The sequence below is a fragment of the Meles meles genome, chromosome 5 (assembly GCF_922984935.1).
Source record: "Meles meles chromosome 5, mMelMel3.1 paternal haplotype, whole genome shotgun sequence".
NCBI lineage: Eukaryota > Metazoa > Chordata > Mammalia > Carnivora > Mustelidae > Meles > Meles meles.
The window spans coordinates 30,895,762-30,922,937 of NC_060070.1; the positions used below are offsets into that span (position 1 = coordinate 30,895,762).

Sequence of the window (27,176 nt, forward strand, 5' to 3'; positions counted from 1 at the left end):
TAGGCTCTCTGCTCGACAGGGAGCCTGTTTCCTCCTCTCTCTCTGCCTGCCTCTCTGCCTACTTGCGATCTCTGTCTGTCAAATAAATAAATAAAATCTTAAAAAAAAAAAAAAAAGAAGCAGAACTTGGGTAAATTCCCTTAGCAGGAGAAAGGGCTGCTGCAGCTGTTAGGATATGCAGCAGTCGTGAACCAAGAAGTAGGTACTCAAGATTCCCACCATTTGCAATGATGTGAATGAAGCCAGAGAGTTTTATGCTAAGTGAAATAAGTCAGTCAGAGAAAGACAAATACCATACGATTCTACTCCTACGTGGAAATTAAGAAACAAAACAAATGCGCATTGGGAAAAAATAGAGAGAGAGAGAGAGAGAAAAACCAAGAATCAGACTCAACCACAGAGAGCAAATTGCTGGTTACCAGAGAGGATAAAGATGGGGGGTTGAGTTAAATAGGTGATGGGGATTAAGGAGCACACTTGTTTTGATGAGCACTGGGTGATGTATGTTTAATCGCTATATTGTACACCTGAAGCTAATACTACACTGTATGTTAACTAACTGGAATTTAAATAAAAACTTGAAAAAATAAAATATTATGAGACCAAAAAAAAAAGATATCCACCTCCCTGAACATTCATTGGTAACATCAATGGCTACCACACCTGCTTAAAGCATGTAGACATTTTCCAGCATGTTGTGCAATAACCCCTATACAAGATCCCATGTGACCAATTCATTTTAGAGTTTGGTACAAAAAGAAACTGTCTTCTCTGAAGAGTCACTATAAATGAAAGCCACATACCTTAATTTTGAAAGGGTGTGGGTCTGACTCAGAGGGCCCAAATCTAAGCAGCCCTCTGCCAGTCATTACCTTTGTGATCTCAGCCCAGCTACTTACCCTCTTTAGCCTAGGTACCCTCATGTGAAAAATACATTGTAGAATAGTAACTACTTCATGGGCTTTAATGAGGACTAAATGAGATACTACATGTATAATAGAAATCATCCATTAATATCACCTATCTTTATTATTTCTATCAGATAAAAGAATTTATATGATGCTCATTCTTTCCCTATTTGCCTGGCCTCCAGGGAGTCCCAAATAAAATTTAATCTTCAAAGATTCCTTATTTTAAATATTTTATTTATTTGTCAGAGAGAGAGCGAACACAAGCAAGGGGAGCAGAGGGAGAGGGAGAAGCAAGCTCCCTACTAAGCAAGGAGTCTGATGTGGGACTCAATCCCAGGAACCTAGGGTCATGTCCTGAGCCAAAGGCAAACACGTAATCAATGAGCCATCCAGGCATCCCTAATTTTCAATGATTCTAACTAAATTAGTCCTCATGAATATTTATTTACTTTGCTTTGGCAAGATTTTACTTACTTATTTCTATGTTTAGACAGTATCATACATTTAATATTTTTCACAAGGTGACGAAATATTTTCTGAAGGAAGTAACTCCATTAAAAAAAATCTCTTTATTAAACTTCTTTTTCTGGCTACCTATCTCATCTCCTTCATACTCAAACTTCTGAGGGTTTCCTATGCTCACTGCCTACTCTTCTTTCTCTTCAAACCTCTCTAATCTGATCCTAAATCCCATGGATATATTCAGTGCTCCTCGTTTCTGCCAGAAACATTGAAACATTTGAAACATTCTCTTTCATTTACTTCCATGATGCCCCTCACTTCGTTTTCTCCCCAAATCTCTGTCCCTTCTTTCCCTGTCTTCTTTACTGTCTCACTTTCCTCTAGTTGGCCACTAAACATGGAATAGAGATCTTCAAGTGCCAGACTTAGTGCCTCTTCTCTTTGTATGCTATACATTATACATTCATTCATCTCCCTGGTGATTTCATCTTACCCATGTTATAATCCACCTGATGATTCCCAAATTGCCTATAGCTTTAGGTGGGTACACCCCGTGGACTTCTCCACCAGATTTCTCCACTTAACATGTCTTAAAGACAACTTAAGTCCAGTTTTCTTAAAATTAAAACTATAGTTTTCCCCTTAATTTTTGCATAGCTTTATAAACCACCACCACCAACAACAACAACAACAAAAACAACAACAAATTCTCACTCTTCAACCCCACATGTTGTCTATTATTCAGTCTTATATAATTAACATCTCTCTCTTCCTCTGAAACCAACTTAGTCCAAGCTACTATCATCTTACACCTGTGTACCATACTAGTGTATCAGCCTTTTAATCAGTCTCTCAGATCCATTTTGCCCATCTCAAAATGATCCTCCGTGAATCTGCCAGAGTATTCTACTTAACTTGTAAGTAACTGTCTCTCCACTGTTTTAAATCCATTCATCTTAGATGAAGTACAAAGGCTTTAACTGACTCAGAAGACCCTGAGTGCTTTTGCCCCTACTTATGGTCTCAGTCTCATTTCATATTGCTCTCTTCTCTTTTTCCCCCAACTGTCTCAACTTCACTGGTCTCCTCCCAGTTGCTTGAACCTAACACCAAGTTCTTTCTCACCTCAAGGCTTTTGAATATCTGGTCCTTCTGCCTAGAATGCTGCTCCATTTCTCTCCCTTCCTATATTTAATTCTTACCTATCCTGATTTTATACCAAATAAACCTTCTTCTGAGACCCCTTCCCTGCCTCCTCAAGTTTGGGTCAGATCTTCCACCACATGCTCTTCTAGAATCAAGCACGTTCTCGTCATAAACCATTCTGTTTGCATTTACATGATTTTGAGATTATGTGAATAGTTTCCTGCCTGCTACTATACTGTAAATCTTATACAGGCAAAGACTATTTCTCTCTTGCTCAGCAGTGTTAATTCACAACCCAGCAGAGTCCAGGGTATCCAATACCTATCAACTGAAGGAATGCACAGCATATTTTATGCATGCACTCCTTTCCAGTCCTACTGCTTCTCTAAACTCACATCTGCATCATCACATTCCTGGGTTACTGCAATAACCCCTTAACTGGAATCCTTATCCACCTCCTATATTCTTCTCCCTCTAGCACACTTTATAACTCACTGCCAGATTAATCTTTTAAAACCACAACTCTGATAATTTCATTCCCAGTTCAAGAACATTGAGTAGTTTCCCACCATGAACAGAAAAAAAAATCAAAATTCCTTTTGGCCTCCAGCCAACCTTTCCAATCATACTTTTCCACTAGTGTTCACACACCCTATGCTCTGATTAAACTGAGACGCATATAATCTGTGACTCATATATATATATATATATATATATATGTTCATATATATATATATATGAAATGTATATTCTTTTTGCCACATACTGGATATCCTTTGCCACATACTATATATCATTTTCTCATACAGTTTTCTCCATGTAAAATATTTTATTAATGTTTCCACTATTTTTGCACAGCAAAATCTATGATCTTCCAAATGTAGCCAAAATTTAGCTCCTTCAAGAAGCTCTCTTTGATTTCCTCCAACTAGATATCACCACTCTTGCTTCTGAATCCTCATCCTTTCTTTTCTCTATCTCTAGAATTAAGGTTGTCATTTTCCATAATTCATCATAGCTATTTATTATGTGCAAGCCACACTAGACCGCAAACTCTTTGACAAACTGGGACACCCAGTCTTGCCTTATATATTGGAAGATCTTGCCTTATATATTGGAAGATCTACATGAACATTCATTGAATTTTTGGCTTGTGCAAATATGTGAATTATTTTAGTAATATGCTCCTTAAAGATTTCTTAATTAAAAAGGGAGAAAGTCCATCTACATTACTTCTCTTTTGTGGACAGAAGCTGGTTTTCATTGACCCAGTAGGTAATTTTCTTTGTGCACTCACTTAATTTCTTCTAATCACTAAAGTGGCAAAACGATACAGGAGAAAATTATACTCTTAGCCATTTCCTTCTCTTTTGATAGTAACTTCAGAAAGAGTCTGCTAGAGTCCCTTTGACAGAATATAATTACAGTGTATAGTTTTTATCTGTTTCTTATTAATCCCATTTTGGGGCTCATGCTGGCAATTGAAATTCTGTTTTTCTTTTTGCCTGTGCTACTACTTCCAGCCAGCTTGGACAGCTCATGCTGAGTACCCAAGCCACCTCTCTCAATGGGTTCCTGCCTCCTCTTTTGAAGTAAGGAGGCAAACCAGAGAGAGAAAGTGCCCTTTTTTGACAAATTTAAAGCATTTGAAGGTGGAAAGGAGAAAATTAACCCATCAGCATAGCAATGTGGACTGCAATCACAACTTTATCCTTGAAAATTCAGAATGAAGTGAATCCCAGGGAAAAGCATTCAGATTAAGAGATCTCATAATTAAGGTTTTAAATTTGTTTTATACATATAATATAGTTATGCAAATATAACCTATTATTAATAATAACTAGATGTGATCCAAAAGCCCAATATTTAATTTTGCTTGAGGTTGGATTACATATTATTTGAGAACCTGGAATTTTTAGGAAGTGACTCCATTTTTACTTCTGAGGTAGGATGTCCTAAGGCAGGACATTACAGTAGAAGTCAGGAAGCCTGTATTCTGGTACCAATTATCACTTATTGGTCATGAGTCCCTGGAAAAAATCTTAAATTTCTCTGCAAAGTTATTTTCCTTGAAATGAAAAGAATATCTACTCCACTTGCCTCTCTAGATACTTGTGAGAATCAAATGAGAACAAATGAAATCATGTATATGAAATCATGTTGTAAACTGAAAGCACATGATTTTATAGTTTTCAGACTAATCTAGTTAATATAGGATATGAAATTAAAATATTTCCAAACATTAACTTTAGAAATATTTGAATATTTAAACCAAATTTTAGCTTTGTCCACCTTATGAAAGAAGGTGATAATAGCATACCTCTATATATATTGATTGTAGTCTGTCCTTACTTCTTCCTTATAATCTATTCTTTCTTAAGTGAGTAAAACTACTCTTGAATCTTTTCTTCCTAAGACCTATGTCCTCAAAGTTGAAATCAATCCCTTTTTTCTCTTTGCTTTTTCCAAATTTAAAAATTGGATTTAAAATACTGATGATCTTAGGGGAAGACTGACAGAGCCAATGGATATCAGCTTACAATTGACCTTACTACCCCACAGTTCTTCTTCATGGTGTATCTCAACATTTATTCAGTTTTATTTGCCTCATTTATTCTATGCATTTATTGAACATATCTTATTTGAAAGGCAGTAGAGAATGTATTCAATGTAGAGTATACAAAGTTGTATTTGATTCTATCTTCGCTTTCCAGGAGTTTACACTTCTACTAGGGAAGATAAAACATGCAGACAGGAAATATTGTCAGGAAATGGTTCAGTATTAACAAGGAACTGATTTTTTTTTTAATCTGTTGAAGCTTTGTTTTAAGAAAGTAACTTTAACACGTGCTGTCCCAGGAATCTCACTTGTGAGGATATTTTCAATTCTCAGGAGCAATCATATACTTAAGTGCTAAAAATCCTAGGCTACCAGCATTTTTGTTAAATATTTTCACAGAAGATGTTTAAACAAATTTCCCAAGACCAAAGTATCTCCTGAATCTAATCAAGGCCCTCCCAGACTGTATTGCTAGTTCTTTTAAGCATGAGACAATGGCGTTTTTTTGTATCATCAAAATGTCCAACATCACTGGCTCCAAATGAAAATATAGCCCAATATGGTATTTTAAAGTGAAATAGTATATTAGGAATCTGATTCAAACTCTTATTTTACAGATTTGGAAAAACTGAAGCCCAAAGGATTTGGGCACAAGCCTAAGGTTCCACAAGTGATTTATAACTAATCTATGATTTTCTCTCTCTCCTCCTAGGTCTGTGTCTGTTATGCTATACTTTAAAAGTTAGAACTTTTGAACGGTACAGAAAACCATCAACAAAATGATAAGGCAATCTACTGAATGGGATAAAATATTTGCAAGTCATATATCTGATAAGGGATTAATATCCAAAGTATACAAAGAATTCCTACAACTCAATAGCAAAAAACCCATAAATAATTCAATTGAAAAATGTGCAGATCTGAAGATATTTGTCTGAAGAAGACACTTAAAATCTGAATATTTTTCCAAAGAAACATACAGATGGCCAATACGTATTTGAAAGATGTGCAATATCATTCACCATCAGGGAAATGCAAATCAAAACTTCAATGAGATATCGCCCACTAGAACAGCTATTATGAAAAAGACGGGTGATAACAAGTGTTGGTGAGGATGTAGAGAAAAAGGAACCTTCATGCACTGTTGGTGGGAATGCAAACTGGTGAAGTCACTATGGAAAATAATATGGAGATTCCTCAAAAAAAATTAAAAATAGAACTACACTATAACCCAAATCCCACTTTTTGGCATATATCCAAAGGAAATGAAATCAGGAATTTGAAGAGATGTCTGCATTCCCATGTTCATTGAAACATTCACAATAGCCAATATATGGAATAACATAAGTGTCTATCAATAGATAAATTGATAAAGAAGTTGTAGATACATATAATGGAATACTACTCAGCCATAAAAAAGAATAAAATCTTGCCATTTGTGACAACATGGATGGACCTTGAGGACATTATGCTAAGTGAAACAAGTCAGAGAAAGACAATTCATGATATCACTTAAATGTGGAATCTAAAACAAAAACATTAAAAAATAAAAAATAAATAAACACAAACCTAGCTGATAGAGACAGGGAACAGATTGGTAGTTGTGAGAGGCAGGGGTTGAGGGACAGTGTGAGGTGTGCAAAATAGGTGAAGAGGATCAAAAGATAAAAACTTTCAGTTATGAAATAAATAAGTCATGGGAATATAATGTACAGCATGGTAACTATAGTTAATAATACTGTATTGTACAATTAAAAGTTGCTAAGAGAGCAGATCTTAAAAGTTCTCAGTATAAGAAAAAAATTTCTCCCAGTCAAGTATGGTGATAAATTCTTACTAGACTTCTTGTAGTGATCACTTTGCAATATATACAAATATCAAATCATTGTCACACAGGAAACTAATATACTGTTATGTGTCAATTATACAACAATTAAAAGAAAAAAAAAGTCTGTCTCTGAGAGGTGAAGATAGGGTAAGAAGAGATATTCTGTAGAAGGATGGTAGAAAGGAACACTGGGCTCCATGTCCCTACCTATTTAAATCTTCTTTTCTCAACATGCTTTTGCGGATCATTATAAAGGGTGGTACAGTCCCGGAACAGGCACTGATTTCTCATTTAATGCCAACACCCTTCCATCTCCATTTAATTAGCTCTGACCAAAAACATGTTGCCCTCATATGTAAAAATTAAAAGCAAAACCAAACAAAACAAGAACAGAATAACTTTAAATACCCATAAAGTTCCAAACTATGACATTTTTTTCTTCCCTTGCCAACTTAACCCTATTCACAAATGTAAATCTTAGTTATAGAGATGTGCTTTAGGTTGGTTCACTAACTCTGGGATGGAATGCCAGTAATCTAGGTGGCTAGTGCTTTTACAGCATATTCACTCACATTCCCTCCCCTGATACTGAAGTTAAAGAGGCAAGCATTGCTATTGCAGAAATTATGCAGAAAAAAAAATGTATAAAGCATACTTCCAGACTCTTTCAACCCCAACTCAAATGTGATTATCTCAGAATTATTCCAATTGCAGGAACCGTGAAACTTAAGAACAGGGAAATCCAAATAAACTTCCTCTTAAACTTTAGGGGGAAAAGAGCATTTCAGATAAAATCATAAATATTTTTCTTATTCCCCATTTCTTTTACAATTCAACCCCTTTCTATCAAAACTTACACTGGGGGCGCCTGGGTGGCTCAGTGGGTTAAAGCCTCTTCCTTCGACTCAGGTCATGATCCCAGGGTCCTGGGAACCAGGGTCCTGGGATCCAGGGTCCTGGGATCAAGCCCCATGTCGGGCTCTCTGCTCAGCAGGGAGCCTGCTTCCTCCTCTCTCTGCCTGCCTTTCTGCCTAATTGTGATCTCTGTCTGTCAAATAAATAAATAAAATCTTTAAAAAAAAAAACTTACACTGTATTGTATCTTTTCTACAAAGCTCTAGAGATGTTAGTTCATGAAGGCTAATACCATTATTGAATCTTAGTGCTTAACATAGTGAGTGGACATAGAAGGCACTATAATTGTTTAATATATCAGATAACAGCTTCAAAAAGATAATGGTCATTATTTTCAGATAATGCAAAACAGCTGAGAGAAATCATCCACTTTTTAATTCAATTTACTTATATGATCATAATGAACTTGATATATTAAGAAAATTATGTTGACTCATTAAGAGATAGCAGTGGCTGGGGCACCTGGGTGGCTCAGTGGGTTAAACCTCTGCCTTCGGCTCAGTCATGATCTCAGGGTCCTGGGATCGAGTCCCACTTCAGGCTCTCTGCTCGGCGGGAAGCCTGCTTCCCGCCCCTCTCTGCCTGCTGCTCTGGCTACTTGTAATATCCCTCTCTTTCTCTCTCTGTCAAATAAATAAATAAAACTTTAAAAAAAATAGAAATAGCAGTGATATCACTATGCTCACCTTACAATTCATTTTCCAATTTTAGGATGGATTTTTCCTTTTGTCTGGATCCCAAATAACTATCAAGTACACCATTTCTGTGTTGGGTACTATATTAAATAATTATAGATTCTCACTGAAGATGAAAGATCCCATCTCTTTAAGTTCTTTTAAAAATATTCTTACTGGATAAATAAGTTGACTGATTACTGAAGGTATCCATGTGGATAATTTAAAAAACTATGAAGTCAGGAGAAAAGTAGACAAAATTTTATATATTCTAAAACTTTCAAAATTAATATCTTTGATCGAATCTATGCATTCCTTTGTCATGAAATGAATTTAGGATCTACAACTTCAAAAGGAATAATTTTCTTTTTCCCTTGCTATTTTAATATTCCATTAAATTTGCCATAATCTTTCAGACTTTCTTTGTATTTTCATTTTTCAATCATACATGACCATTATTTGCTTGAAAAATTCACTTTCACTTGACTCTTAACATTTTCTCAAAACACATCATAGACAAAAAGTTCTAAGGTAATACTGAATTCTTCATTTTTAACAATATGTAAGAATGACTTCAGTCTTCTCCTGAAGAAGCTTCTTAGAGGTCAAGAAGAGATTTGCAATAGAAGAAACAGAAGGAAATTAAAATCTCTTAGTGTGGAGAGTCAAGATGGAGGAGTAGCAGGCTGAGATGACGTCAGGTAGCAGGAGATCAGCTAGATAGTTTATCAAACCATTCTGAAGACCTACAAATCCAACAGGGGATTAAAGAGAAGAATAGCAGCAATTCTAGAAACAGAAAATCAACCACTTTCTGAAAGGTAGGAGCTGAGGAGAAGTGAATCCAAAGTGACGGGAAGATAGACTGCGGGGGGAAGGGGCGGCTTCTGGTAAATTGCGGAGCAAGAGAGAACAAAATCTGAACTTTTGAAAGTCTGCTCCACTGAGGGACATTACTCCAGAGTCCTCGCAGGGACAGCATGGTATCAGGTCCCATGGGGTCACCGAAGAATTGGGGGTGTCTGAGTATCACAGAGCTCACAGGTATTAGAGTGGGGAAGCCAGCTAGAGAGACTGAGCTGAGGAGTGAGCTCTCAGCTTGGGGTTAATTTAAACTGTGATCTGTGGCACAGTCAGATCACTTCTCTTTGAGCAGGGACCCCACAAGCAGCAGATACGGGGAGACCTCCCTGGAAGAATGGCAGTGATCTACTGGGTTTGGAGACTCCAGGCAGGGCTGTGTGCCAGAGGCAGAGACACTCAGTCACAGGCCAGGTGAGCTCAGTGCAAAGCCGGAGGCCAGGGAGACGGAAGTGATTGAGTGCTTTTCTCCAAGGGCGCATTGAGGAATGGGGCCCTGAGCTCTCCAATACTCTGGGCTGGAGATTGGGAGGATGCCATTTTCATTCCCGTCCTCTAGAACTCTACAGAAAGCGATCAGGGAACAAAAGCTCCTGAGAGCAAACCTGAGCAGATTACTTAGCCCGGCCCGTGGCAAGGGGCGTGCAATTTTGCCTTGGGCAGACACTTGAGAATCACTACAACAGGCCCCTCCCTCAGAAGACTGGCAAGAAATCCCACCCAGACCAAGCTCACTTATCAAGGAGAACAGCAGAATTCCAGAGGAGGGGAAAGCAAAGCATGGAATTCATGGCGTTCTCTCCATGATTCTTGAGTCTTGCAAAGTTAATTAAGTATTTTTTTAATTTTATTTTTTTCTTATTCTAATTTTTTAACTTTTACTCTTTGCTCTTTTAACATTTTTAAACTAGTTTATCTTAACAACACCTTTCATTAAAAAAAATCATTTTGAACGTTCATTATTATAGACATATTTTATCCTTCAATGTATCTAACTTTATTTTTTGTATACACGTAGGGTTTTTTCTTCTAAAAAATTCTGGGGTGCAACTTCTTCTAATAGATCAAAATATACCCTAAATCTAGCACAGGGCTTTGTTCTAGCATCCAGCCTGAGCAAATTCTCTCTACTTTCTTTTTCTTTATTTTTCTAACCAACTTATCTTATCAACTCCTTTTTTAGAATTTTTTAAAAAATTTTCATCTTTACAGTTATATTCCATCCCTTCATCATGTTTAGCCTTGTTTGTGTGTGTGTGTGTGTGTGTATATATGTGTGTGTGTGTATATATACACATATATATAAAACATATATTTTTATAAACTATATATATATTTTTGCGTGTGTATGTATATATTATATATATATATATATTTTTTTCTTTCTTTAAAATTTTGGGAGGTAGTTTCTTCTAAGAGACCAAAGTACTCCCAAAATTAAGTGGGTGGATCTGTTCTATTCATCAATCTAATATCTATATTTTCTTTTTTCTTCTTTTATTTTTTAATTTTTTTTGAACTTCCTTTTATCCCCTTTCTTCCTCCCACGATTTGGGGTCTCTTCTGATTTGGTAAACACACATTTTTCTGGGGCCTTTGCCACCCTTTTAGTACTTTATTTGCTCATTCATATATTCTTTTTTATTATTATTATTTAAGACCTTTATTAATGGGTGCTTGCCGTTTGTTGACTTTTTTGAAAAAATAAAGTTGTAAACTTTTATTACAAATTAAAATTGAGGTTCTTAAAAATCTCAACTTGACCAGATATGAAACAATTTAAAAACCTTTAAAGGTGTATTGAGAAAAACCAGGCTTTTTTTTTTTTTTGTCTTAAAAAACACATTTGTCATTACCAAAAAGAGACGTCTTTAGGTAAAAATAATAAAAACTCCATGCTGCATAGATAATGCAGATAGTTCTTTTTATCTGGTCAATGGGCAAAAGGCAAGCACTTAAGGTCTTGAGCTCCAATCTTTGTTCATTTCTTATTTCTGGAATTTCATCTTCATTTCTTCATGTTGGATGACTAAACCGGATGATGGTAGAGATGGTAAGCCGGCATTTACTCAGCCCCGCCCTGCTCAGCCTCGGGAGCGGACGAATTCTCAGCTGGTGGATCGGCTGCTTTTGTCTCTTTGGCATCTTGTGGTTTAGGGTTTTCTGGGCATCTGCGTCGGTAATTGAAGTTGCGGCGGTACCAACGTTGAGGTGGCTGCTGACCCTGGGTCTCATCTCCTTGATTTTCCTTATCTTCCTCGTTGCCATCCTCCCTAGGTTATCTTTGGCGAGGAGGACCCCTGCGGAATCGTGGTCTATAACCCCGATACATATTCTGTCTCACTGGTCTACCTTGTTCTCCTGCACCCTGGTTGTCAGCACCTTCCATCACTTCTCCCTGCACAGGAGGGTTGGAATACTGTGGTCGACGTCCATAGGGTCTCCGCATGTATTAAGGTGGGAACCATCGCCTGCGGTAGGGCCGGCGCTGTTGGGCCTGGCCTTCGGGAGCACTTTACGATCCCTCGTTCTTTTCCCCACTCTCACTATTCTGGTAATTTTGCTGGTAATTGCGTGGAGGACCCCTGCGACGTGGATAGCATCTATAATGGTTACGGTCTGCTGCATATCTACTGCCTTGCACTGGAACTCCACCAGGGCCTGTCACATTTGCTGCCTCCGCACCCTTTTCTCCTTCAACAACATCAAACTCCACAGTCTCTCCATCTCCTACACTGCGAAGGTACTTCCTGGGGTTATTCTTCTTTATGGCAGTCTGGTGTACAAATACATCTTCCTTGGTGTCATTCCTGTTGATGAAACCATATCCGTTTCTTACATTGAACCATTTTACTGTTCCCAAAACCTTCGTTGCAATGGCCTTTTTGTCCCTGCCGGCAGGCGCCGCCGATGTGAGGCCACCGGGCCGCCGCTCCCTGCTGCTGCTGCCCGTGGTGCTGGGCTTGGTGTCTGCAGCACTGAGGGCGGGGGTGGCGAGCGGCTGCTGGGTCTTGGCCTCGCTGCTCATGGTTGCGGTGATGGTGACTGGGGCCGGCTGCGGCAGCTGCAGCTCCTCCTGGGGTGTGATGGTAACAAGGCCGGCAGCGGCGGTGGGGCTGCTCAGGGCTCTCTGGGGTCCGCTCTCCGCTCCCGCTACCGATCGAACTGTCATTCATATATTCTTATCTGGATAAAATGACAAGGCTGAAAAACTCACCACCACCACCACCACAACCACAACCACAACCACAACCACAACAAAGAAGAGACAGTAATGAAGGCTAGGGACCTAATCTATATGGACATTGGTAATATGTCAGATCGAGAGTTCAAAATGATGACTCTCAAGGTGCTCCTGGGCTCAAAAAAGGCATGGAAGATATTAGAGAAACCCTGTCTGGAGAAATAAAAGAACTAAAATCTAACCAAGCTGAAATTAAAAAAGCTATTAATGAGGTGCAATAAAAAACGGAGGCTTTTACTGCTAGGATAAATGAGGCAGAAGAGAGAATTAGTGATATAGGAGACCAAATGATGGAGAATAAAGAAGCTGAGCAACAGAGAGACAAACAACTACTGGACCACGAGGAGAGAATTTGAGAGATAAGCGATACCACAAGATGAAACATTAGAATAATTGGGATTCCAGAAGAAGAAGAAAGAGAGAGGGGAGAAGAAGGTATATTGGAGCAAATTATTATAGAGAATTTCCTTAATATGGCAAAGGGAACAAGCATCAAAATCAATAAGAATAGGTCCATACCCCATCATCTAATAGTAAAACTTACAAGTCTTAGTGACAGAGAGAAAATCCTGAAAGCAGTCCAGGACAAGAAGACTATAACATACAATGGTCAATATATTAGATTGGCAGCAGACTTATCCACAGAAATCTGGCAGGCCAGAAAAAACTGGCATGCTATATTCAAAGTGCTAAATGAGAAAAACATGCAGCCAAGAATACTATATCCAGCTAGGCCATCACTGAAAATAGAAGGAGAGATAAAAAGCTTCCAGGACAAACAAAAACTAAAAGAATTTGTAAACACCAAACCAGTCCTACAGGAAATATTGAAAGGGGTCCTCTAAGCAAAGAGAGCCTAAAAGTAGTAGTCAGAAAGGAGCAGAGACAATATACAGTTATAGTCACCTTACAGACAATACAATGGCACTAAATTCATATCTCTCAATAGTTACCCTGAATGTAAATGGGCTAAATGCCCCAATCAAAAGATACAGGGTATCAGAATGGATAAAAAACAAAACTCATCAATATGCTGTCTACAAGAAACTCATTTTAGACCCAAAGACACCTCCAGATTTAAACTGAGGGGGTGGAAAATAATTCACCATGCAAATGGACATCAAAAGAAAGCTGGGGCGGCAATCCTTATATCAGATCAATTAGATTTTAAGTCAAAGACTATAATAAGAGATGAGGAAGGATACTATATCATACTCAAAGGGTCTGTCCAACAAGATGAACTAACAATTTTATTTTAATTTTTTTTTAGATTTTTTTTTAATTTATTTATTTGACAGAGAGAGATCACAAGTAGGCAGAGAGGCAGGCAGAGAGAAAGAGAGGAGGAAGCAGACTCCCTGCCGAGCAGAGAGCCCAATGCGGGACTCGATCCCAGGACCCTGAGATCATGACCCAAGCCGAAGGCAGTGGCTTAACCCACTGAGCCACCCAGGCGCCCCCTGATCTAACAATTTTAAATATCTATGCCCCTAACATGGGAGCAGCCAACTACACAAACCAATTAATAACAAAATTAAAGAAACACATTCACAATAATATAATAATAGTAGGGAAATTTAACACCCCTCACTGAAATGGACAGATCATCCAAGCAAAAGATCAACAAGGAAATAAAGGCCTTAAATGACACACTGGACCAGATGGACATCACAGATACATTCAGAACATTCCATCCCAAAGCAACAGAATATATATTCTGTTGCTTTGTGCACTAGTTCTGTTGCTCTAGTGCACACAGAACATTTTCCAGAATAGATCACATCCTGGGTCACAAATCAGGTCTCAACTGGTATCAAAAGATTGGCACAATTCCTTGCATATTCTCAGACCACAATGCTCTGAAGCTAGAACTCAATCACTAGAGGAAATTTGGAAAGAACCCAAATACATGGACGCTAAAGAGCATCCTTCTAAAGAACAAATGGGCCAACCAGGAAATTAAAGAAGAATTGAAAAAATTCATGGAAACATATGATAATTAAAACACAATGGTTCAAAATCTGTGTGACGTAGTAAATGAAGTTCTGAGAAGAAAATATATAGTGATACAGCCTTTCTCAAGAAACAAGAAATGTCTCAAATACACGTCCTAGCCCTACACCTAAAGGAGTTGAAGAACAACAAAGAAAGACTAAACCCAGCAGGAAAAGATAACTAATAAAGATCAGAGCAGAATAAAATCAACAAATCAATCAACAAATCAATGAAATAGAAACTGAAAGAACAGTAGAACCACTCAATGAAACTAGGAGCTGGTTCTTTGAAAGAATTAATAAGATTGATAAACCCCTGGCCAGACTTATGAAAAAGAAAAGAGAAAGGACCCAAATAAATAAAATCATGAATGAAAGAGGAGAGATCACAACCAACACCAAAGAAATACAAACAATTTTAAGAACATATTATGAGCAACTATATGCTAGCAAATTTGGCAATCTGGAAGAAATGGATGCATTCCTAGAGACATATAAACCACCACAACTGAACCAGTAAGAAATAGAAAACTTGAACAGACCCATAACCAGTAAGGAGATTGAAACAGCCATCAAAAATCTCCCAAAAAACAAGAACCCAGGGTCAGACGGCTTCCCAGGGGAATTCTACCAAACATTTAAAGAACTAATTCCTATTCTCCTGAAACTGTTCTAAGAAATAGACATGGAAGGAAAACTTCCAACCTCATTTTATGAGGCCAGCATCACCTTATCCCAAAACCAAAGACCCCATCAAAAAAGAGAATTACAGACCAATATCCTTGATGAACACAGATGTGAAAATTCCCACCAAAATACTAGCCAATAGGATCCAACATTACATTAAAAAGATTACTCACCACGACCAATTGGGATTTATTCCAGGGCTGCAAGGTTGGTTCAACATCCACAAATCAATCAATGTGATACAATACATTAATAAAAGAATGAACAAGAACCATATGATACTCTCAATAGATGCTGAAAAAGCATTTGACAAAGTACAGCATCCTTTCTTGATCAGGACTCTTCAAAGTGTAGGGATAGTGGGTATATACCTCAATATTATCAAAGCCATCTATGAAAAACCCACCGCAAATATCATTCACAATGGAGAAAAACTGAGAGCTTTTCCGCTAAGGTCAGGAACACGGCAGAAATGTCCATTATTACCACTGCTATTCAACATAGTACTAGAAGTCCTAGTCTCAGCAATCACCAACAAAAAGAATTTAAAGACATCCAAATTGGCAAAGAAGAAGTCAAACTCTCACTCTTTGCAGATGATATGATACTTTATGTAGAAAATCCAAAAGACTCCACTCCAAATCTGCTAGAACTTGTACAGGAATGCACAAAAATCAGTTGCATTCCTATACACCAACAACAAGATAGAAGAAAGAGAAATTAAGGAGTCAATCCCATTTAAAATTGCACCCAAAAGCATAAGATACCTAGGAATAAACCAAACCAAAGAGACAAAGAATCTGTACTCAGAAAACTATAAAGTACTCAGGAAAGAAATTGAGGAAGACATAAAGAAATGGAAAAATGTTCCATGCTCATGGATTGGAAGGACAAATATTGTGAAAATGTCTATGCTACCTAAAGCAATCTACACATTTAATGCAATCCCTATCAAAACCCCATCAATTTTTTTTTCAAAGAAATGGAAAAAAATAATCCTAAAATTTATATGGAATCAGAAAAGACCTCAAGTAACCAGAGGAATGTTGAAAAAGAAAGCCAATGTTGGTGGCATCACAATTCCAGACTTCAAGCTCTACTACAAAGCTGTCATCATCAAGACAGTATGGTAGTGGCACAAAAACAGACACATAGATCAATGGAACAGAAGAGAGAGCTCAGAAATAGACCCTCAACTCTATGGTCAACTAATCTTCGACGAAGCAGGAAAGAATGTCCAAAGGAAAAAAGACAGTCTCTTCAACAAATGGTGTTGGGAAAATTGGACAACCACATGCAGAAAAATGAAACTGGACTACTTCCTTACACCACACATGAAAAGAGACCAAAATGGATGAAAGACCTCAATGTGAGAAAGGAATCCATCAAAATCCTTGAGGAGAATATAGGCGGCAACCTCTTTGACCTCAACCGCAGCAACGTCTTCTTAGGAACATCACCAAAGGCAAGGGAAGCAAGGGAAAAAATGAACTATTGGGATTTCATCAAGATCAAAAGCTTTTGCACAGCAAAGGAAACAGTTAACAAAACCAAAAAGCAACTGACAAAATGGGAGAAGATATTTGCAAATGACATCAGATAAAGCACTAGTATCCAAAATCTACAAAGAACTTATCAAACTCAACACTCAAAGAACAAATAATACAATCAAGAAATGGGCAGAGGACATGAACAGACATATCTGCAAAGAAGACATCCAGATGGCCAACAGACACATGAAAAAGTGCTCCACATCACTTGGCATCAGGGAAATACAAATCAAAACCACAATGAGATATCACCTCACACCAGTCAGAATGGCTAAAGTTAGCAAGTCAGGGAATGACATGCTGGTGAGGATGCGGAGAAAGGTGAACACTCCTACACTGTTGGTGGGAATGCAAGCTGGTGCAACTACTCTGGAAAACAGCATGGAGGTTCCTCAAAAAGTTGAAAATAGAGCTCCCCTATAACCCAGCAATTGCACTACTGTGTATTTACCCTAAAGATACAAATGTAGTGATCTGAAGGGGCATGTGCACCCGAATGTTTATAGCAGCAATGTCCACAACAGCCAAATTATTGAAAGAACCTAGATGTCCATCAACAGATGAATGGATAAAGAAGATGTGGTATATATACACAATGAATAATATGCAGTCATCAAAGAAATGAAATCTTGCCATTTGCGTCGACATGGATGGAACTAGAGGGTATTATGCTTAGCGAAATAAGTCAGTCAGAGAAAGACAATTATCATGCGATCTCTCTAATCTGAGGAAGTTGAGAGGCAACATGGGGGGTTTGGGGTAGGAAAGGAATAAATGAAACAAGATGGGATTGGGAGGGATACAAGCCACAATAAACTCTTAATTTCACAAAACAAACTGAGGGTTGCTAGTGGGAGGGGGGTTGGGAGAGGGTGGTTGGGTTATGGACATCGGGGAAGGTATGTGCTATGATGAGTGCTGTGAAGTGCAAACCTGGCAATTCACAGACCTATACCCCTGGGCTAATAATACATTATATGTTAATTTAAAAAAATTTTAAAAAGTATAGGCCACAATATGCCATAAACAGAAGAGAAAAATCTTGTCTAGGAAAAAAGTTTTCATTATAAATGAGAAGGCATTAATAGCCTTAATAAATGCAGAATCTTAAAAAGAGTAAGAAAAACAAACAGCTCATTAGAAAAGTAGTTTATTATAGATAAGAAAAACTTTGGGACAATAAAGATATGACTTGACACTTCATTTATGATCAGGGATTATGAATAAAATAAGAATGGGTTGCATTGTATCACCACTTAGTTGAACAAAAATGGGGAGAAATTGATAGTATCCTCTTATCGACTACATGTAAAATAGATTTTTATATTGAAAATAAAAAAATATCTCTTAGTATCTATAAATGAACACCAAAATAAGATTAGAGATCTAAAAGACCTTGGGCCTTTCTCTACAACTCTACCAGTTTTAATACAGGTATTCATCAGTATATGCAAAGGTGGGGGTGGAGATTATTTTATTTCAATGCTCTGAACACAGTCTGCCTAATTGGTGAATTGCAGACACTGAACTTGTTATCTGAACACTGGGTCGTTCTATGGCCCTGCTAATTCCACACTTATCTCAATGGTAAATCAATTAACATTTTCTGGGTGTCACTTTTCTGATTGTGCTGGAGGAACATAAAATGTGTCACTTTTCTACTTTACAAATGTGAGCAGATGTTAATTATCTACAATATGTCCCAAGTAGTCTAAGGACAGCACTATGTAGAACAACACAGAACTAAAGGAATTTCTAAAGAGAAGCAGAGTAAAGGAAGAAAAAAAATGAGGAAATCTGTGTACTAGTTGAACTGAACGTTTTAAAAGATGGCAAAGATATTTATCCAATAATTGCTGTAATTTCAATGCAGTTGCTACCAAAAAAAAAAAAAAAAAACCCATTAAATCATTACTAAATGTTACATGGTAGACAGATGGTATTCTCTTAACAGTATAGCAAAAGTTCATGAATGGAAGACTAAGTGTTATTTATGTTGGCGGGGATACTAAAAAAAATATGGACACTTCCTATTTAAGGCAAACATTTCAAGAGCAGACCAGATTGCTCAGTTCTGATTTTTCAACCACAATGAAGATGAACTGTGGGTGTTTTCATTTTTCCTTTGGGGAAGGGCATAGGTCAGAGGGCTCCAATCATTCCTTATTTGCACAGGATTTTGATTTACCTTCTGGCCTGAACTCTTAGATGTCATTGATTTCACAACAACTTACTATGATCACATTGTGAGTAATTGGCAATATCTTGATTTATATACTGTAAACTGAACAATGAGCATGGCACATCATAAAGCATCTAGAATTATGTCATCCATTTCCTTGGGGCAAAATCAGTAACAACGACATAATAAAAATATTCTACTCTAAGGATCTTACAAAGAAGATATTTCATTTGATTCCAACATTTGCATTATGGAAAATATTCATGATTCATCCAATATTTATATAGTACCTTTATCTAAGGAAAGTGTTTTCATGACATAATTATTTTCAGAACAATTAAAAGCAAGTTTTATTAATAGAGAGTTCACATTGTATTTGATAGCAAGGCTAACACTGGAGCCCAGGCTGCTGGTGTCTTGAGCAGTATTCTATGCCACACTTAATTCATTCCTTCTTCAAGTAGATGATAAATACTATGTGCCAAACACTGCGAAAAGAGTACACAGCCTTGGAGTCTAAGAGTTCTGGTTTTGAAATGAGCCTAATCCTTACTAAATGTATGACCAAACTTTCTTTCACATGAGTATTTACCATCCTGGGTTGTTTTGAAATGGAATGCTGTAACTAGGCACAATGTCTAGTATATTATAGATGTTAATAAATGCAAAGGAGGAAGAAGAAAGGAGAAGCAAGATGACTAGCCAAAGAAAATAAAACTAAATGGAAAAGTAAGGATGAGATTATGTGTTCCTGGCCTCAACTTCACTATAACTGCATTTATCTTTCCTATTTCCCCAATTCCAAAACACAACCATAACAGAAGGCCACATTGGTATTGATAAAACCATTTATTCTAAGTTGGCAAAGAGCCAGTGACAGTCTATTCAACCCTTCTTAAAATGATGTTTTGCCTGAGATTTCTCTGTGTCCTTCCTGATGCTGGCTGTTGCCTTCATTTCCATCATTCTTTGCTCCTGGTATTGTTTCCTTCCATTCCTCCTTATCTTCTTGGACATCTCCTCTTTGTTCTCCTGTCTTTTTCTGTTTTCCTGTCTGAAAGTTCTATCCTATCAATTTACTCTTTTCTCTATGTATGTATTTTCCCCATGATCTCATCCATTCATATAACTTCAGCAGTTTAAAATTCCTCATCTTTAATTCATCATTCACACAGCACTCCATTTCCAACTTTCTCATGGTATCTCACCTAAAGTAACCTATATTGGTCTATGACTGCACAGGATAGCTTTCATTTTCCCTCCAGATCACTCTCCACTCTGCTAAGTGCCCTGGGAAGCAGACCTAAATGGATGACCTGAAAAGCTCTCTTGACATCTGGCTACTGGTTGTATCTGGCCAATGGGGAACCCCAGCAAAAAACCAGAAGGAGGAGAATAATGCCATAATACTTCCCCTGGGGTTGTTACAAACTGGCTCTCCCTCTCTACTAAAGACTCTCTGATCAAACAATTCTCCCCTGAGATATGATAAAGTCTCTGCCCCACATCATTTTAGACCTAGGGGTGGTGATATTCCTAGTTCTAATAAATCCCAAGTAACTGCATTATGTATTCCTTGTGATTTCTACCCCACCAACTATTCAGAGCTTTGAAAATAGTCCCTTTATTAAACTCTCCTCAAATTATTCAAATCGAATGTGCCATTTGCTTCCCATATAAACCCTGGCTAACACTTCTCCAACCCCCTCTCATTAACCCAGGGACTAGAGAATTGTAATAAAAACAGAACTCATCTTCCCTCTTATTTCTCTCTGCCTAATTTCTGTCAGACCACATTTCCTAAACCATTGTGCCAAACCTATTCTTCTTTCCCTCAAACTCTTTTAGAGGTACCCCTTTGCCAGCCAAATGAGTCTGGGTATTTCACCTAATATTTAGCCACTTCTGCAGTAAGACCTCCCTATCTTTCTAACTTTATTTCCCACTACTTCTCCAAGTGTACCTTAGTATCTGGAGGCATTTAACTATTTGCTATTCCAAAATATAGACCACTTTCCATGGTCACAGCTTTGTTCATGCTCTTCTTTCTCCAGTACATTTATTTCCACCAAATAAAATCATATCTCCTCACATCCGTCTTAAATGCCATCTTTTTCATTAATCTCAGTTACATGAACTACTTTCTGCTTTTTAAACTCCATTTAAATTATTTGTACTTTTCTTATTTATTTGGTCTTAGTTACAATTATTTGTGTTCTTATGAAATCTTTGCTATGGGTTTCTTGAAGTTAAGGTCCATATTGTGCCCCATTATTTTAGGGAAGGGGTGGTGGGGCAGAAGGAAAGAGAGAATCTTAAGCAGATTCCACACCCACTGTGGAGCTCAGTGCAGGGATAAATCTCACAGCCCTGAGTTCATGACCTGAGCTGAAATGAGCTGAAATCCAAGAGTTGGATGCTTAACCAACTGCTTCTGACCCATTTTTTTTTAAAGATTTTATTTATTTATTTATTTGACAGAGAGAGATCACAGGTAGAGAGGCAGGCAGAGAGAGAGAGAGAGAGGGAAGCAGGCTCCCCGCTGAGCAGAGAGCCCAACGCGGGACTTGATCCCAGGACCCCGAGATCATGACCTGAGCCAAAGGCAGCGGATTAACCCACTGAGCCACCCAGTTGCCCCTTGACCCATTTTTAATATCTGTTGTATACATAGTACTATGTTAAATAACTGTTGAATTGAAACAGAAAGTTAAAATTTTTCATAATATTATCATATGTTACATATATATCTCTAAGTCCTCATGCTACTAGCCAAAAATTATGGAAAATATGTTAAAATACATTATATAAATATGTCTCCTTATATTCTTGACCTGGCTCTTGATAAAATACGTATCTCTTTAGCAGTTGCATGATTGCATGATTGTGTCATACTTTATTTCTCTATTTGTAGTTTTGCATCTATGTATATAGTGGAAAAAAAAAGAAATTTACTCATCCAATCTATTATTGCATATCACATGCAGCAAGAAATCATATGGAACTTTGCTATACCGGATTTCATCCCACATGTCATGTAGGAAGCTGGGGAGAGTGCTGTCATAAAGACTTAGCTAAATGTCAAAAATCCAAAATGCCAACTTTTATGACTCAAGATGAAAGGGTAGTATCTGCTGGCCTACTTGCTACCCAATGTATACTAGGTCATTGCTGCTCAGAATCAGGGCAGAACAAGAATAGAACTTCTAACTTCCCAACAAAGAAGGGGAAAGCTATACTCAGTCCACTTCTAATGTAACTCTTTCATTTCCATGTCAGCCATCTTGTCCAAAGTCAGGTTGTTGGAAGCTGGTCTGGCATAACAAAACAGAGTATTGGAGGATCTTAGAGATAAGATGGTTAATTTCTCTGTTTATTGGCTCATTCACCAATTCATTCAATTACTCATTTAATAAGAATTTGTGGAGTGCCTACGATGTGCCAGTCATGGCAAATCAGCAACTACTAATGAAATAAAGTAAAAAAATCATTAAAAAATGCTTCATGGAACTCACAATCTAGTTGGGAAGGAACAGGGTTCAAATCTTTTCTTTTAAAAAAGAAGTCTAGGGGCGCCTGGGTGGCTCAGTGGGTTAAAGCCTGTCTTTGGCTCAGGTCATGATCCCAGAGTCCTGGGATCGAGCCCTGCATCGGGCTCTCTGCTCTGCGGGGAGCCTGCTTCCTCCTCTCTCTCTGCCTGCCTCTCTGCCTAGTTGTGATTTCTCTCTGTCAAATTAATAAAATATTAAAAAAAAAGTCTAGAAGACAACATTGTTTCTCACCCCTACTTGCTTTTTATTTTTTTTTTTAAAGATTTATTTATTTGACAGATAGAGATCACAAGTAGGCAGAGAGGCAGGCAGAGAGAGAGGAGGAAGCAGGCTCCCAGCTAAGCAGAGAGCCCGAAGCGGGGCTCGATCCCAGGACCCTGGGATCATGACCCGAGCCGAAGGCAGAGGCTTTAACCCGCTGAGCCACCCAGGCGCCCCCCTACTTGCTTTTTATTAATAACCAAGTATGTTAAGGTACATATATGATATAAACATTCTTACCTGTTCATATTTTAAATTACATTTTATATAATGGGATTTTATGTAAGATAAATTTTATATAGAGATATAACTTAATATCATATATTCGATATTATGTATATCATTATATAAAATGATAAAATGATGAATGAGTTTCTTAGGAAATTACAATTTTGACTGTTCGGTAGTAAATAATTTGCTGCTTCATCATCTAAAGCATCTTCATGGGGCTCTTGTGTTCCCAAGAGCAGAGTTTAGAAACCTGTTCCACTACTTCATGTGCCTCTTTGATCACATTAGTAATATCCTTCTGAGAGTGAGGATATTACTTATGACTTTTTCATGACTACAGGAAATCTTCACTAACTTCAGTGTTTCTGTTTTTGTTTTTTTTTTAAACCAAGACATAAAATCTGGGAGGGATCTTGGATAAATATTTCTGCTGAGTCTACATGAATGTGGAATCTAGTGGTCCAGAAGGATGTGAATTCAAGAAGCAATGGTTAATTGTTTGATCTGGTCCTTAGAGAAGGCTCACAATGCAATGGTTTAGGTGCCACATCGAATTAGAAATTGCATGGTTCTTGTTATCTAGAAAACTAAAGTTCTCTATTGGTCTTTGTTTAGAAACAGAGTACCAGATCCTCAAGTGTACCAGATTTCATTTACTTTCACTGTTTTACACAGAAGCAATACAAAGCTTCTCTTCACAGGGTGGACACCCCGAATAACTTAATTGAATGTCAGGAGCAGTGACTCCCCAGAGAGGACTCTATTTCAGTTGAATGACCTTTAGAGACTTCATGGCTGCCTGAGGGCCAGACCTAAAACAGCAAAAGATCCTGTTTGTGCCTGGTTTCTGAAAATAGCTTACCTGAACCCTCAGTTTTGATCTAATAGAGAGAGTAATCATTCCTGTCTATGAAGTTACATTGTCACCAAAAGCAGAGTTCAGTTTCAAAGAGTTCAAAAGTCTGAAAGGAGAAAAAGAAGGAAAAGGAAAGAGAATAACATAAATGATGAGAGATATTAAAAAATTCTAAGAAAAGAAGAATAAGTAGAGAAACAATGTCATTTCTAAATATTGTATGAGGAGAATAAAGAGATAATAATGCCTACTGTATATGAACATAAATCAAAGGAAAATAAAGCAGTAAGTAACACTCAGCATATTGGCTGAAAAGTGACAACCATAGCAAGAGGAACAAACACTTGTTGACATTTTATATCTGGCACATAGACTTTCCAAAATTCCCTTTCCTATATAGTTTTTCATCAAACATTTGTAGTCAAGGACCATGGCAGCATCATGCTATGAAAACAAGATAGGAGAAAAATTTCAGCTAATAATAATAACTGCATGGAAGGAAAAGTGTTTAGGCAAAGCAAACTGTTCTGTTGCAGAAGCATCTTTTAAAGGTGTAAATTAATCTTTTTCATCATTTTATGGAGACAAAGAAAAGGTTGAAACATAAGCAATGGCTACTGATCTTTCATCTTAAAGCTCTGATCTGTTTCTGTAACTGCTTCAAAACAGCTTAATGCAAAGAGAAACAGAAGTAGGAATATACTATCACTAATGACAAATATCAAAATGTCTTATTTGTTAAGCAGGTATCACATAAGAAATTTGAAGGCCTCTTCTAAATGCTAAAGTCAGTGGCTTGGTCTGCTTCTAATGTTCTTAGTTTTTACAGTAGTCTGCAACCATGCCATGGAAATCATATGTCAGAAGAGTTGGCTGTCCTTAGCTGAAGCCTCTGACTCAGCTGACTCTGACTCTGACTCTGAAGCATTAGACAAGTGTGAATACAGGTATATATGTTGATTGTATCTCCCCACAAAATTCATATGTGGAGGTCCTAACCCCCAGTACTTTAAAATGTGACCTTACTTGGTAATAGGTGAGACTGTGCTGGAATAGGGTGGGCCCCTAATCCAATATGACTGATACTCATATAAAATGAGGAAATTTGAACACAGACATGCACACAGGGAAAACACTATGTGAAAATAAGAGTTAATGAGGTCACAAGCCATGGAAACGACCAGAAACTAGGAAAGAGGTCTGGTACCGATCCTTCCAGGGAGCCTTTAGAGTAGAGCATAAATCTGCCAATACCTTTATCTTGGATTTCTACCCTCCAGAACTGTGAGACAATAAATTTATTTTGCTTAAACTACTCAGTTTATGGTACTACAAACTTAAATATAATGGGATTATATATACTCAGTTATATAAATAAATTACTATGGTTTGTTTACCAACAGTCTCATTCCCATGGTAGGAAAATCATGAGAACTGGTTAAGTTCATTGTAAGGATAATTAGCCTCTCCATCAAAACCTGTGGGTGAAGAATTGTCTAATGACCAAACCACTCAAGATGAACAGAACTGCTGGGTTATAATATTACTGGGAGATATAGCCTTGCACAACTCTTAAAATACCTCAGAATCATAGAGAATGGAATATCTAAGTTGCTATAATCTTTAACTAGAATATAGAATATGCATTTTTCCCCTAGAGAAAGATCCATCATTGGATCATCAACTTTGAGAGTTGAAAAAGTAAATTAAAATGTCCAACTAGCTTCTATTGTGCCTTCCCAGACCCCTAGGTAATAATTGTGATTAAAAGATTCTACACGTGATTCTACTATCTTATATAGTAGAAGCAAAATAAATATACATTCTCAAAGTGGCAGGTAGTAGACACACAGAAGAAAGCATGTCTATTTTTATGGTTAATTTGAAATTATAAACTTTGAAAACCCTGTAGTACCATCATTATTGTTTAGATGTAGTAGAATATAGCAGATAATATCCTTTAGAAGATATCGACTAGGGGTCCTTGGTTGTCTTGGTTGGAAAGTATGCAACTCTTGATCTTGGGGTCATGAGTTCAAGCCCCACATTGGGTATAGAGATTACTTAAATAAAAAATAAACTTTAAAAAAAGATATTGACTAAAAGCCTCATTAATAAATATGAAAAGAACCTTATATTCTATATCAACAGTCATTTAGTAAATATTGTCTCTTTAAATATGAAAGTTGGTGGCATTACAAAGGGTGAAAAAAACCTCATGAAATAACATGTACCAAATTTGCCCTAAGGGCAATATTTAGAAAATTAAAAAGAAAATAGAATATTACACACACACACACACACATATAAAAATATAAATACATATATATTATGCTAACATTTTTGCTAACTCTTGATTTTTAACTTAACAGATTATCTATTGATTTTTTTTTAATTAATGCACAATTTACATAAACAATAAACTTCACATTTTTTATTTGAAGACAGAGATCACAAGTAGGCAGAGAGGCAGGCAGGGAGAGAAAGGAGGAGGAAGCAGGCTCCCTGCAGAGCAGAGAACCCAATGCTAGGCTCGATGCGGGGCTCGATGCGGGGCTCGATCCCAGATTACTGGGATCATGACCCAAGCCGAAGGCAGAGGCCTTAACCCACTGAGCCACCGAGGCTCCCCCAAAACTTCACATTTTTTAGTGTTTGTTCTATGTGCAGTTCTATGGGTTCTGTTAACTGTATAGAATTATGTGACCTTCACTAAAACCCAACAAACATGACAGGCCCATCATTCCATAAAATCTTCTTGTGTCTCTTTGTAATCAAGTCCTCCCCTCTACAGATTGAATGTTTGTGTCCCCCACTCCCAGAATTCATATGCTGAAACCCAATGTCCAATGTGATTATATTAGGAGATGGGTGTTGAGGCCATGAAGATAGAACCTTCACTGGTGGAACCAGTGCCCTTAAAAAAGAGACCCCATAGAGCACCTACCACCATGTGAAGGAAAGGCAAAAAGATTGCCATCTATGAACCAGAAATTGGGCTCTCACCAGATACTGAATTTTCCAGTACCCTGATCTTAGACTCCTAGCTTTTAGAACTGTGAGAAATAAGTATTGCATTTAAGCCATCCAGTCTTACAGCATTTTTGCTGTAGCAGCCCAAGACATCACTTTACATCTATTATCTGAACCACTGATGTTTTCTCTCCTATTTTTTTTTTTTTTTTGCCTTTTCCAGAATGTTATACATCCATTTTATGGATGGATCACGGTTGGTATATACATTCACCAGCTGCTAGACATTT

At 37.4% G+C, this 27,176-nt stretch overlaps 1 pseudogene; it reads right to left on the minus strand.

Moving 5' to 3' along the window:
• Positions 1–11,004: 11,004 nt before the first annotated feature.
• LOC123941844 lies at positions 11,005–12,427 on the minus strand (annotated as a pseudogene).
• Between the last annotated feature and the right edge of the window lie 14,749 nt (positions 12,428–27,176).